Consider the following 14,634-nt stretch of genomic DNA (forward strand, 5'->3'; position numbering starts at 1 on the left):
ACGCAAGTCTTATCGAAGAAATTTTACCACAATCATGAAGTACAATATGTCCTGAGAAAACTTTGTCAGAATCATCAGGATCCATTGAAGCGTTCCAGAGTTATAACCTCATAAAGGGACAGTGGTCAGAATTGTAAAAATTGGCCCGGTCATTAACGTGCAAACCACTCTTGGGGGTAAAAGGGTTAATATTGCACCGCCATTTGTTCTCTTTAAACATTTTAAAAGAATATCACACTCGACTACTTACGTAACAATTAAATAAATAAATCAGCTTTGAAATGGAATCAGATAGTTACTGTGTGTATTTTTTTTGACTGTCTATCCACTGACAGCTTTGAATCTATCCACTGACAGCTCTGGATGCAACTCAGCATTTGCTCTCCTCCAAACACGACAATTTTTTTTTTCCACCAAACAGTTAGACTTTCATCAGACCATATGATATTCTCTCAATAGTCTTCTGGATAATCCAAATGCTCTCTAGCAAACTTCAGTCGGGCCTGGACATGTACTGGCTTAAGCAGGGGGACACATCTGGCACTGCAGGATCTGAGTCCCTGGCAATGTAGTGTGTTACTGATGGTAGCCTTTGCTACAGTGGCCCCAGCTCTATGCAGATCATTCACTAGGTTGCCCGTGTGGTTCTGGGATTTTTTCTCACCGTTCCTTTAATCATTGTGACCCCAGGGGGTGAGATCTTGCGTAGAGCCCCAAATCGAGGGAGATTTCCAGTGGTATTTTATGTCTTCCATTTTCTTAAGGTACCGTTACACTAAACGATTTACCAATGATCACGACCATCGATACGACCTGGCCGTGATCGTTGGTAAGTCGTTGTGTGGTCGCTGGGGAGCTGTCACACAGACAGCTCTCTCCAGCGACCATCGATCAGGGGAAAGGCTTCGGCATCGCTGAAACTGTCTTCAACGATGCCGAAGTCCCCCTGCAGCACCCGGGTAAACATTGGGTTACTAAGTGCAGGGCCGCGCTTAGTAACCCGATATTTACCCTGGTTACCATTGTAAAAGTAAAAAAAAAAACACTACATACTCACATTCCAATGTCTGTCACGTCCCCCGGCGTCCACAGGGTTAAAACTGCTTTCGACAAGAGCGCTGCTAATGCAAGCGCTCCGGCCGACAGCTGTGTCAGAGCCGGCCGTAAAGCAGAGCACAGCGGTGACATCATCGCTGTTACTGCCGGCGCTGACAGTCAGTGTGGGGAAGCCCTCGGCCAGAGCGCTTGCATTAGCAGTGCTCTTGCCGAAAGCAATTTTAACCCTCTGAACGCCGGGATAGGATAATATGATATGGGGGCACCACAGAAAAATGCAACACTGGGATCCAACCCTGACCTTAGAATATAAGCATATACAAGAAAAACATAGAAACAGCAAAGGCCATAAAATGGAGATCACCAGGCAGCAAAGATTTATACAGCAAACACAGCTTTTATTAAGGTATAACACGAGACAAACATATTAAAAAGATTTAAAAAAACATATAAAGAACAATTGCCTAAGGTAGGGCATATGCCTGTATACACGTAGAACAGTGGACGAAAAATGTGTAAGTACTGCTCAAGGTCCTATATGAACAGCATAAGTACTAAAATATACATAAATATATATAGACACCTGAGAGTCATATGAGACATAGATAGGATCGAGGTAAGTGGATGCATGCAAAGAGGCAACTCATAGGAGGGCCCATAATAGGTCTTTTACCCACTGAGAACCAGGAATAAGGTATGCAGGATGGTAGCACTCAAAAAATATTTATATAAGACATCAGGCTATATATGCTTGTTACCCATACTCTATAGACGGTGCAATAACCAAAGTGCACCAAAGATGGCACCACTTAAATACGCAGAGTAAGGCATAAAGCTCCATAAAATGGATAACAAGGCTCCCCAGGTAGTGCGGTATAAAGTAAACCAAATGGCCCTAGAAATCCAAATACAGGGACATACCAAAGCCCTCTGGACGCCGGGGGACGTGACAGACATCAGAATGTGAGTATGTACTGTTTTTTTTTTTTACTTTTACAATGGTAACCAGGGTAAATATCGGGTTACTAAGCGCGGCCCTGCGCTTAGTAACCCGATATTTACCCTGGTTACAAGTGAACACATCGCTGGATCGGCGTCACATACGCCGATACAGCGATGACAGCGGGTGATCAGTGACCAAAAAAAGGTCCTGATCATTCCCCACGACCAACAATCTCCCAGCAGGGGCCTGATCTTTGGTCACTGTCACACATAAAGGAGATCGTTAGCGAGATCGTTGCTACGTCACAAAAAGCGTGACGTTGCAACGATATCGGTAACGATATCGGTATGTGTGAAGGTACCTTTATTATTGCTCCCACAGTTGATTACTTATTGCAGATTTAGTCTTCCAGGTGTCTTTTATACTGATAACAAGTTCAAACAGGTGCCATTACTACAGGTAATGAGTGGAGGATAGAGGATAGATGAGCCTCTTAAAGAAAAAGTTACAGTTGAACTTGCAACTTGCACAATTGGACATTCACTAAATACTTTCTTCTCCATTATATATATATATATATATATATATATATATATATATATAGTACAGACCAAAAGTTTGGACACACCTTCTCATTTAAAGATTTTGCTGTATTTTCATGGCTATGAAAATTGTAAATTTACACTGAAGGCATCAAAACTATGAAATAACATATGTGGAATTATATACTTAACAAAAAAGTGTGAAACAACTGAAATTATGTCTTATATTCTAGGTTCTTCAAAGTAGCCACGTTTTGCTTTGATGACTGCTTTGCACACTCTTGGCATTCTCTTGATGAGCTTCAAGAGGTAGTCACCGGGAATGGTCTTCCAAAAATCTTGAAGGAGTTCCCAGAGATGCTTAGTACTTGTTGGCCCTTTTGCCTTCACTCTGCGGTCCAGCTCATCCCAAACCATCTTGATTGGGTTCAGGTCTGGTGACTGTGGAGGCCAGGTCATCTGGCGTAGCACCTCATCACTCTCCTTCTTGGTCAAATAGCCCTTACACAGCCTGGAGGTGTGTTTGAGGTTGTTGTCCTGTTGAAAAAAAAATGATGGTCCAATTAAACGCAAATCGGATGGAATAGCATGCCGCTGTAAGATGCTGTGGTAGCCATGCTGGTTCAGTATGCCTTCTATTTTGAATAAATCCCCAACAGTGTCACCAGCAAAGCACCCCCACACCATCACACCTCCTCCTTCATTCTTCACGGTGGGAACCAGGCATGAAGAGTCCATCTGTTCACCTATTCTGCATCGCACAAAGACACGGTGGTTGGAACCAAAGATCTCAAATTTGGACTCATCAGACCAAAGCACAGATTTCCACTCATCTAATGTCCATTCCTTGTGTTCCTTAGCCCAAACAAGACTCTTCTGCTTGTTGCCTGTCATTGGCAGTGGTTTCCTAACAGCTATTTTACCATGAAGGCCTGCTGCACAAAGTCTCCTCTTAACAGTTGTTGTAGTGATGTGTCTGCTGCTAGAACTCTGTGTGGCATTGACCTGGTCTCTATTCTGAGCTGCTGTTAACCTGCGATTTCTGAGGCTGGTGACTCGGATAAACTTATCCTCAGAAGCAGAGGTGACTCTTGGTCTTCCTTTCCTGGGGCGGTCCTCATGTGAGCCAGTTTCTTTGTAGCGCTTGATGGTTTTTGCCACTGCACTTGGGGACACTTTCAAAGTTTTCCCAATTTTTTGGACTGACTGACCTTCATTTCTTAAAGTAATGATGGCCACTCATTTTTCTTTGCTGCTTTTTCTTGCCATAATACAAATTCTAACAGTCTATTCAGTAGGACTATCAGCTGTGTATCCACCAGACTCCTGCACAACACAACTGATGATCCCAACACCATTTATAAGGCAAGAAATCCCACTTGTTAAACCTGACAGGGCACACCTGTGAAGTTAAAACCATTCCCGGTGACTACCTTTTGAAGCTCATCAAGAGAATGCCAAGAGTATGCAAAGCAGTCATTAAAGCAAAAGGAGTTAATGTCCAAAAAATAATATCTAGCAAATGATCTTTTATTAACATCACAAAAAGAGATGTACATACATTTAACAGACAAGTTAATCAGTTACAGAGGCTTTCAAAGCAAAGCTCAGGTAGAAGCAGGCATGTATGTCACTGATGGGGAAAAGGGGAGTTTTAATTTATAAAAAATAAATGATGCTATTGTACTATACTGTGCATATACTATTGTTTTGCACTGCATCACATTCACCTTCCATCATCCACGCATATTGTAGAAGTCTTATAGCACTTTATCCTGCCTATTACTTACATGCAGTTGTAATTTTCTGCTCCTCTGGTTGTCTGCATCAGGGTGGGCATTCTCTCTGCATGTGGGGGTGTGACATGGAGGCGTGTCTTGCTGCGGCATTGTGGCTTTGAGTTTCCCGAGCGTGCGCATGCCTTGAACGTAACATGGTCCGGAGCATCATCTATCGTGCCTAGTTATGAAGCTTGCAGGTCATTGGCGCCATCAGGGCTTTTCCCATGACCAGCAGTGTCTGTTAGGCTACCAAAAGTGATGTAAGTTCCATCATGGACAATCACATACAGGCGCCAAATACGGAACTCAATACACCTGGGACCTGTATTTAATACCTGCTATGGACACAGAGAGGACTATGGCCCCCCGAGGAAGCCAACATTGGGGCTTTTGGCATGTCATCACTTACAACTGACTATGGGTAAGAGTCTCTCTAAACATGGTGGGGTGTGGTTGCATGTCATCACTTACAACTGACTATGGGTAAGAGTCTCTCTAAACATGGTGGGGTGGGGTTATAGTAAATCCAGTTCACAGCACATGTGTATAATTAAGTAGCTTTGCTCTATTCAAGGGAATCTGTCACCCCAAAATTGGCCTATAAACTGCGGCCACTGACATCAGGGGCTTATTTACAGCATTCTGTAATGCTGTAGATAAGCCCCCGATGTATCCTGAAAGATAAGAAAAACAGAGCGAAGTACTGCAGTGCGCAGGCGCTGGGCCTCTCTGACCTTTCCCGGCGCCTGCACACTGCAGTACTTTACACTGCCCTCAACAGGTCAGATAAAGTATGTCTGTGAGGAACTGCGACAGGAAGACAAGAAGAGGACGTCATCGTATGAAGATGGGAGGCACTGGACCCGGACCGCGAAGCCCATCGGACCGAACTGCATCGGGACTGCCAATGGGTGAGTATAATATAACCTGTTTTTCTTATCTTTCAGGATATATCGGGGGCTTATCTACAGCATTACAGAATGCTGTAGATAAGCCCCTGATGCCGATGGCCTTAGTTTATAGGCCAATTTTGGGGTGACAGAATCCCTTTAAATTTTCTCCAATTGACTTTTGAGGTTTACATAAGCACTATGCACTTTTTACAAATTTAAACTCCCCTTTCCATAGTCAATGATAACTTGGAAACTTCAGCTGAAAGGTGGCAGATGAGGTTTAACAATGATAAATGTAAGGTTATACACATGGGAAGAAGGAATCAATATCACCATTACACACTGAACGGGAAACCACTGGGTAAATCTGACAGGGAGAAGGACTTGGGGATCCTAGTTAATGATAAACTTACCTGGAGCAGCCAGTGCCAGGCAGCAGCTGCCAAGGCAAACAGGATCATGGGGTGCATTAAAAGAGGCCTGGATACACATAATGAGAGCATTATACTGCCTCTGTACAAATCCCTAGTTAGAACGCACATGGAGTACTGTGTCCAGTTTTGGGCACCGGTGCTCAGTAAGGATATAATGGAACTAGAGAGAGTACAAAGGAGGGCAACAAAATTAATAAAGGGGATTGGAGAACTACAATACCCAGATAGATTAGCGAAATTAGGATTATTTAGTCTAGAAAAAAGACGACTGAGGGGCGATCTAATAACCATGTATAAGTTTATAAGGGGACAATACAAATATCTCGCTGAGGATCGGTTTATACCAAGGAAGGTGACGGGCACAAGGGGGCATTCTTTGCGTCTGGAGGAGAGAAGGTTTTTCCACCAACATAGAAGAGGATTCTTTACTGTTAGGGCAGTGAGAATCTGGAATTGCTTGCCTGAGGAGGTGGTGATGGCGAACTCAGTCGAGGGGTTCAAGAGAGGCTTGGATGTCTTCCTGGAGCAGAACAATATTGTATCATACAATTATTAGGTTCTGTAGAAGGACGTAGATCTGGGGATTTATTATGATGGAATATAGGCTGAACTGGATGGACAAATGTATTTTTTCGGCCTTACAAACTATACATGCCTGCTTCTACCTGACTTTTGCTTTAAAAGTCTCTGTATCTGATTAACTTGTTTGTTATATGTATGTGCATGTGTTTTTGCGATGTTAATGCAAGATCATTTTTTCAATGTTATTACTTTTTGGAAATTTACTGTTGGAACGCGTGTTTGATTACGTGAGAGGTGGAGTCCCGAGAGGAGGTGGATGAGGCAGAAGCAGTGGAGGAACTGTTAGATATAGAGGTTTGCCTCACAAGCCTTGAAGATGCAAAGACTTGTGGAGCAGCTCCTTGACCGCACGCTCCCACAGCCACCAAAAACACCCAGTGCCCAGTCATCAGCGAAATGTAATGCCCCTGTCCATGTTTGCTCATCCAGGTGTCAATGGTGAAATGCATCCTGGCAGACATAATTCTTTTCAGGGAAAGGGTGATGTTGTAGGCGACATGCTGGTGTACAGCATTTCTTTCAGACACAGCTTTCTTTAAGACGTAATGGCGACTGGGCAACTGGTACTGGGGGACTGCAATAGCCATCAACTTTCAGAAACCATCTGTATCCACCAAGCGGAAAGGCAACATTTCCCTGGCCAACAGATTAAAGATGCCGGAGTTCAAGCTCTTAGTTTTGCAATGTGAAGGAGCAAACATTATTTTAGATGACCACAACTGTAAGACCGAGTGCTGGCTACAGTGCTGAAAGAAGGCAGAGTACAGAGAACAGGACAAACTGCTGAACTGTGAGTGCGGTGCAGGCATAGATGTTATGGTGGATTGAGAGAAATGCGTTAGCTGATACAAAATCCACAGTCATGTCTACTTCCGTAAAAGCTGACCGGCTCTCATTCACCCCGACTGTGGTGGGTAAACAATTGTTTCTGGGAACACTTTAAAGGGTAACGGAGGGGGAAGAAGCAGCAGATGGGGTTGATGGATGATCGGTGGTTGGCGAGGCACACCAATGCGCATTTTAGCACAGTGACATTCCCACACTAAGGCATGTTGATCGCAAATGTGTTGGTTCCTGCATGTAGTTGTCAAATTATTTCAATTTTTGGCTCTACTGAGTTTTTGTAAATTTGACAAATAATGTGTGTTGGGTCATTCTTTGCAGTCTCAGTAAAGGCCCAGGCTAGGCAACCGTTGCCGCTCCTGTGAACTGCACACTTGTGACCAGTGCTGGTCACAGCCAGAGTTAGGGCTGAGGAAGTAGCGCTTTTCATGGTGGCATCACTTTGTGCCTGTATCAGAAGACACAACTTAACCTTCTCATCTTAGTCCTCCTCCTCACCTCCTCTGCTGAGCTACTCAGCAGTGTACCTCTAGGTTGACACCCAATGGGACCTACAACCTCATTGTCATCCACTGTTCTCACACTGTTCTCACACTCCACACCCTGAGAGTCATTCTCCTCTTCTTCGTGCCCTGAAACCAAAGTACAATCCACGTGCGCCTCTGATATCTGAGTCTCATGAGGATCACCTACACCCTTGGTGGTTAATGTTTGGTGATCAGGGTCTGGATTCTTCTCGGAACTTACTTCATCCAGCCCCGGATCCAACATGAAATAATTGTGGACATCGGGGTAGATTCTTTCCTCTTCTGAATTCTGTGATTCTTCAGAGCAGACCTCTAATTCCTATGGAATACAATATGTGAATAGTAGAGTTGAGCGACTGTTCTTTTTTAGGATCGAGTCGAGTTTCGCAAAACCCAACTTTGTCAAAAGTCGGGTCGGGTGAAATTGTCCCATTATTGCAAAAAGTCGGTGGCTGACTGAAACACGAAACCCAATGCAAGTCAATGGGGAATCAAAGTCGGCAGTGAGTGGAGGACAGGAAAACACCAACAGTGCCCATTTTAATGCCAAAAACATAAATTCTTATTTCTTAAGCTTGTCAATCTTAATTTACTTTATAATAATAGTTAGGCATTGAAAACAGGGGGTCATTTGGCTAAAGTTGTGGGGGGTAGGGCTGGCTCAAGATTTTCGTGGGCCCAGGAAATGCGGAATACATCACGGCAGTGGAGCTGGGAGAAGTAAGTATTTCAACTTTGCAAGTGCTGTGATCCTGAGCAAGCATGGGGGGGCCACTAGTTGGCACTGGCACAGGGCCCTTCATAGTACGGCGGTGTGTTTGACGGTGGGTGGCGCCTCCCACTGGCAGAGACAATTTTGCGTACTATGAGGGGCCCTGTGCCAGTGCAAATGAGTAGGCCCCCCACCTGATGAAGGAACCTGCACTTTCATCTGCACCTTCCTCTTTGTCCCCATGTAAGTTGGTATAGTATGCGGGAAGGGGAACCTGACTTTCAGCAGGGTCAGATTCTGGCTGTGTAGAGTGCAAGGGGAATATAGTGGTCTGGGTCAATGTACCAGCAGACTCATCTAGCAGTGGCTGGGCAATGGGCAGGATGAGGAGGAAACACAGATATAGGCCCAAAATAAAAAAGTAGGCTTAAAGCAGTTCAAAATAGGTAATAGGACTAAACTGGCGGCATTGCTTTGTTCAGTGGAGAACAATTGTAACGAGTGGCACAGACACAGTTAGTAGGCCCAAAATAAAAAAGCAGGCTAAATGCAGTTCAAAATTGGTAACAGGACTAAACAGGCGGCATAGCTTTGTTCAGTGGAGGACAATTGTAATGAGTGGTGCAGACACAGTTAGTAGGCCCAAAATAAAAAAGTAGGCTAAATGCAGTTCAAAATTTTTAACAGGACTAAACAGGTGGCATTGCTTTGTTCAGTGGAGGACAATTGTAATGAGTGGTGCAGACACAGGTAGTAGGCCCAAAATAAAAAAGTAGGCTAAATGCAGTTCAAAATTGCTAACAGAACTGAACAGGCGACATTGCTTTGTTAAGTGGAGGACAATTGTAACGAGTGGCGCAGACACAGATAGTAGGCCCAAAATAAAAAAGTAGGCTAAATGCAGTTCAAAATTGGTAACAGGACTAAACAGTCGGCATTGCTTTGTCCAGTGGAGGACAATTGTAACGAGTGGCGCAGAAACAGGAAGTAGGCCCAAAATAAAAAAGTAGGCTAAATGCAGTTCAAAATTGGTAACAGGACTAACCAGGCGGCATAGCTTTGTTAAGTGGAGGACAATTGTAATGAGTGGCACAGACACAGGTAGTAGGCCCAAAGTAAAAAAGTAGGCTAAATGCAGTTCAAAATTGGTAACATGACTAAACAGGTGGCATAGCTTTGTTAAGTGGAAGACAATTGTAATGAGTGGCGCAGAAACAGGTAGTAGGCCCAAAATAAAAAAGTAGGCTGAATGCAGTTCAAAATTTGTAACAGGACTAAACAGGCGGCATAGCTTTGTTAAGTGGAGGACAATTGTAATGAGTGGCGCAGACACAGGTAGTAGGCCCAAAATAAAAAAGTAGGCTAAATGCAGTTCAAAATTGGTAACAGAACTAAACAGGTGGCATTGCTTTGTTCAGTGGAGGACAATTGTAATGAGTGGTGCAGACACAGGTAGTAGGCCCAAAATGAAAAAGTAAGCTAAATGCAGTTCAAAATTGGTAACAGGACTAAACAGGCATCCTAGCTTTGTTCAGTGGACGACAACTGTAATGAGTGGCGCAGACACGGTTAGTAGGCCCAAATACAAAAGTAGGCTAAAAGCAGTTCAAAATTGGTAACAGGACTAAACAGGCGGCATAGCTAGGTACTGGGGTGGGCTCCTCTGCTGAGTAGCAGACAGTGGTAGTAGTCGCAAAATATTAACTGGTCAAAATGGAGGCCAGGGCCCCCGTATATTTTTACTATCATCTATCATTTCAACAAATTTGTATTGGCAGTGCCATTGAAGGATTTATCAGCACAGACTACACAGGGGTGGAGCAGGGAGAGGTAAGTATTGCAAGTGGTAGAGCACTGTTCGAGCTGGGGGGAACACTCTCTCGTGGGCAGCGGTGCTGGCACAGGGCCCCTCATATTACAACGGTGTGTCTGACGATGGTTGTGCACCACCACCATCAGAGACACTTCATTGTACTATGAGGGACCCTGTGCCAGTGCCGTCGCCCAAGAGTGGGCGCACCCACCTGTCCAGGCAAACGGCACTCGCACGCGTGCTTGCGCCAGGTGGTGACCACGGCCCTGTGGGGGGAGTCAGCCCATTTAGGGAGGTATAAAAATGGCCTATGGTGGATATTCAGCAGCTGCAAATGGCAGAATTGGAGAAGTCAGTAAAAGGAGACCAAAAGCAAGACATTTTTCAGGCAAGCTACGTGTCAGCAGGAGAAGGTGGGGCGAAATAATTTGAAATCCATGATTGGTTCATTTTAATGAAGGTTAGATCATCAACATTCTGGGTAGCTAGACGTGTCCTTTTTTCGGTCAGTATTGAACCAGCAGCACTGAAGACTCTTTCTGATAGCACACTAGAAGCAGGGCAAGTGAGCTCCTGTAATGCATATTCTGCCAATTCAGGCCAGGTGTCTATTTTAGATGCCCAGTAATCAAAGTAGAATGACCTCTGTGGGAGAACATTGATAAGGGAGGAAAAGTAGTTGGTAACCATACTGGACAAATGCTGTCTCCTGTCACTTTGAATCGATGCAGCAGTACCTGTCGTGTCAGCGGTCATTGCAAAATCACTCCACAACCTGGTCATAAAACCCCTCTGTCCAATGCCACTTCGAATTTGTACACTTCTAATACCTCTGCCATGTTGCCCCCTATGGCTCGTGTGAGAACCATCACCGCCGCTGTGTGCTGGGAATGCCTGAACCAAACGGTCTACAAGAGTTGCTTGTTTGGTAGCCAATATTTGCTCAGGGTTCACATGTGGCATGATATTTTATAACTTTCCTTTATATCGTGGATCCAGGAGGCAGGCAAACCAGTAATCGTTGTTGGTCATCATTTTGATATTGTGGGGGTCCCTTTTTAGGATACGCAAGGCATACTCAGCCATGTGGGCCAATGTTCCAGGTGTCAATTCACTGCTTTTGCTGGATTGAGGAGCACTTTCTTGCAAATCAACATCACTTGTGTCCCGCAAAAACCCTGTACCTGACCTTGGAATGCCACCAGTTTCTATTGCCCCTGAGAAGCATCCTCCTCCCATAAGTATTCATCCCCATCCTCCTCCTGAGCAGACAATGGCTGACTGTCATCAAGGCTTCCCTCCTCCTCGGCTGCAGATACTAGCTCCTTAATGTGTGTCAAACTTTGCATCAGCAGACGCATTAGTGGGATGCTCATGCTTATGATGGCGTCGTCTGCACTTACCAGCCATGTGCATTCCTAAAAACACTGAAGGACTTGACAGAGGTCTTGGAGCTTCGACCACTGCACAACAGACAACTCCATGTCTGCCATCCAACTGCTTGCCCATGTATGTATCTCCTCCCACAAATTAATCACAGCTAGCCTCTGTTCGCACAGCCTCTGAACCATGGGCAGTGTGGAGTTCCACCTTGTTGCAACGTCGATTATTAGGCAGTGCTGGGGAAGATTCAGCGATCGCTGATGGTTCAGCATACGGCTGGAGTGTACGGGCGACTGGCGGATGTGCGAGCAAAGTCTTCGCACCTTCAGGAACTGGGCTGGTAACTCCGGATAATTTTTGAGGAAGCACGGCACCACCAGGTTCAAGGTGTGAGCCAGGCAAGGTATGTGTTTCAGTTCTGAAAGGGCTATGGCAGCCATAAAATTCCTTCCGTTATCACTGACTACCTTGCCTGCCTCAAGATGTACACTGCCCAGCCTTGACTGAGTTTGTTGCTGCAAGTACTCGGCCAGTACTTCCGCGGTGTGTCTGTTGTCGCCCAAACACTTAATTTCTAACACAGCCTTCTGATGCTTACCACTAGCTGTTCGATAATGGAAACCTCGTGTGCAACACTGGCAGCTGTGGATGGAGTGGTCGTGCGACTGCGCTCTGTGGATGAGCTTTTGCTTCTGGAGAAGGAGGAGGAGGGGTGGCGAATGCCTACAGCCAACTGTTTCCTAGACCATGTGCTAGGCAGAACTGTCCCACTATGGCTGTCCCCTGTGGACCCTGCACCCACCACATTTACCGTGAGCCATGATGGACACATAACGTCCCTGGCCATGCCTACTGGTCTATGCATCTGTTGTGAGGTGCACCTTTCTACTGACTGTCTCAGTGCATGGACAATGCGGTCTTTGGCATGCTGGTGGAGGGCTGGGATGGCTTTTCTCACAAAGCAGTGTCGACTGGGTAGGTCCTAGCGTGGTACTGCGTAGGCCATCAGGGCTTTGGAAGCTTCACTTTCAACCAAACGGTAGGGCATCATCTCTAACAAGATTAGTCTAGCAATGTGGGTGTTCAAACCCTGTGTACACGGATGAGAGTATGAGTACTTTCTTTTCCTAACGAGAGTCTCTTGTAGGGTGAGCTGGACTGGAGAGGTGCAGATGGTGGAACTAGCGGTGGTGGTGATGGTGGACATGGCGGATTGAGAGAGGGTTGGTGATGGTATTCTCGATGTTGGCCTACATACAGTGTTTCCTACCAATAATCTTGTGATTCCCTGACTGCTTTGGCATTGCAACGATACCTCCACATTTGCTGCTGGTGGTGTCCTAACCGGTGGGCTTATAGTGAGGGAAGTAATGTAGCATTGCTGACTACCTTCATTCTGAGCAGGTTCACCAACGGTACGGGACATTTGGTAGTTAGTCCAGGCTTGCAAGTGCATGCTGGTTAAATGTCTAAGCATGCACGTTGTATTTAAATGTTGAAGATTCTTCCCTCTGCTAAAGGTTTTGAGCATTTCTTACAGATAACTTTTGACTGATCATTCGGATCTTGGTTAAAAAATTCCCACACTGCACTCTTCCTACTATGCAATACCTTTTCAGGCATTGCACGCTGTGCTGCTTTCACCGGATGGCCATGCTGTCCTAAAACTGTTTGTGTTTTTGACAAACGTTTTTGGCCTGATACGGGCCTGCCAGATGACAGCTGTTGCGATGTAGATGGCTGCTGTTGATCATCCTCCTCCACTTCAGAGCTAGTTGGCACCCTCTTCCACCAATGGCTGCCAATCTGGGTCAACAACTGGGTCATCTATCACCACCTCTTCAATGTCATGTGCATCTTCCTCTGTGTCACCGTGTAAGGTGCTATAGCGTTCGGGACGGGGATTCTGGCTCAGTACACTGCGAGGGCAATACAGTGATCTGAGTAAATGGAACAGCAATATAATCTAGCTGTGGCTGTGCATCAGTGCACTCCATGTCCGTTTCATCTTGTAATGGGCAGCTAAAAATTTCCCGTTCTAACCCAGGCACGGTATGTGTAAAGAGCTCCATGGAGTAACCTGTAGTGACGCCTGACACATCCTTCAATTTTGGTTTGGGTGAATTACACAAGGAAACGTCTTGCTCCTGACCGGGAGCATCCACTGACGACTCGCTGCTTTTATATTTGGAACTTTCTGAAGAGGAGGCGAAAGAGCTAGAGGCTGAGTCAGCAAGGAAAGCCAAAACTTTTTCCTGCTGCTCCAGCTTTAAAAGCCATTTTCCTACTCCCAGATAAGGGAGCCTTCGAGGCCTTGTGTAGCCAGACGATGACGCTGGCTCAACACCTCCAGCCTTAAGTGCTATTGTGCTTTTGCCACTACCACCAGATGCACCACCATCAGTACCAGCTCGCACCCACCGCCCACGGCCTCTTCCACTTGACTTCTTCATTTTTTGGAACATCAAACCAAAATAACAACCGTTATATGGTACAGTAAAACAAGGTAGAAGGTGTATATAAACGTGTTGAGATTTTAAATTTCCCTTTTTTTGGAAGACTGAACAAAAAATCAGGCCCTGTGCAAAAAACAACACAATGTAAGTGGCTGAAAGTGGCTGGCTGATATTCGACAAACTAACAGGACAGAAGTATATCCACTTGTGAGAATTTGAATCTCCCCTTTTTTGGGGGGAGACTGAACCACAACTTAGGCCCAGTGTATATAACAACGCAACTTAAGTGGTAGAAAGTGGCTGGCTGATATACGACAAACTAACAGGACAGAAGTATATCCACTTTTTGAGAATTTGAATCTCCCTCTTTTTTTGGGGAGACTGAACCACAACTTAGGCCCAGTGTATATAACAATGCAATCTAAGTGGCAGAAAGTGGCTGGCTGATATACGACAAACTAACAGGACAGAAGTATATCCACTTTGTGAGTACTTGAATCTCCCTTTTTTGGTGGGAGACTGAACCACAACTTAGGCCCAGTGTATATAACAACGCTATCTAAGTGGCAGAAAGTGGCTGGCTGATATTCGACAAACTAACAGGACAGAAGTATATCTACTTTGTGAGAATTTGAATCTCCCTTTTTTTGGGGAGACTGAACCACAACT

Source organism: Ranitomeya imitator, chromosome 3 (assembly GCF_032444005.1).
Source record: "Ranitomeya imitator isolate aRanImi1 chromosome 3, aRanImi1.pri, whole genome shotgun sequence".
Classification (NCBI taxonomy): domain Eukaryota; kingdom Metazoa; phylum Chordata; class Amphibia; order Anura; family Dendrobatidae; genus Ranitomeya; species Ranitomeya imitator.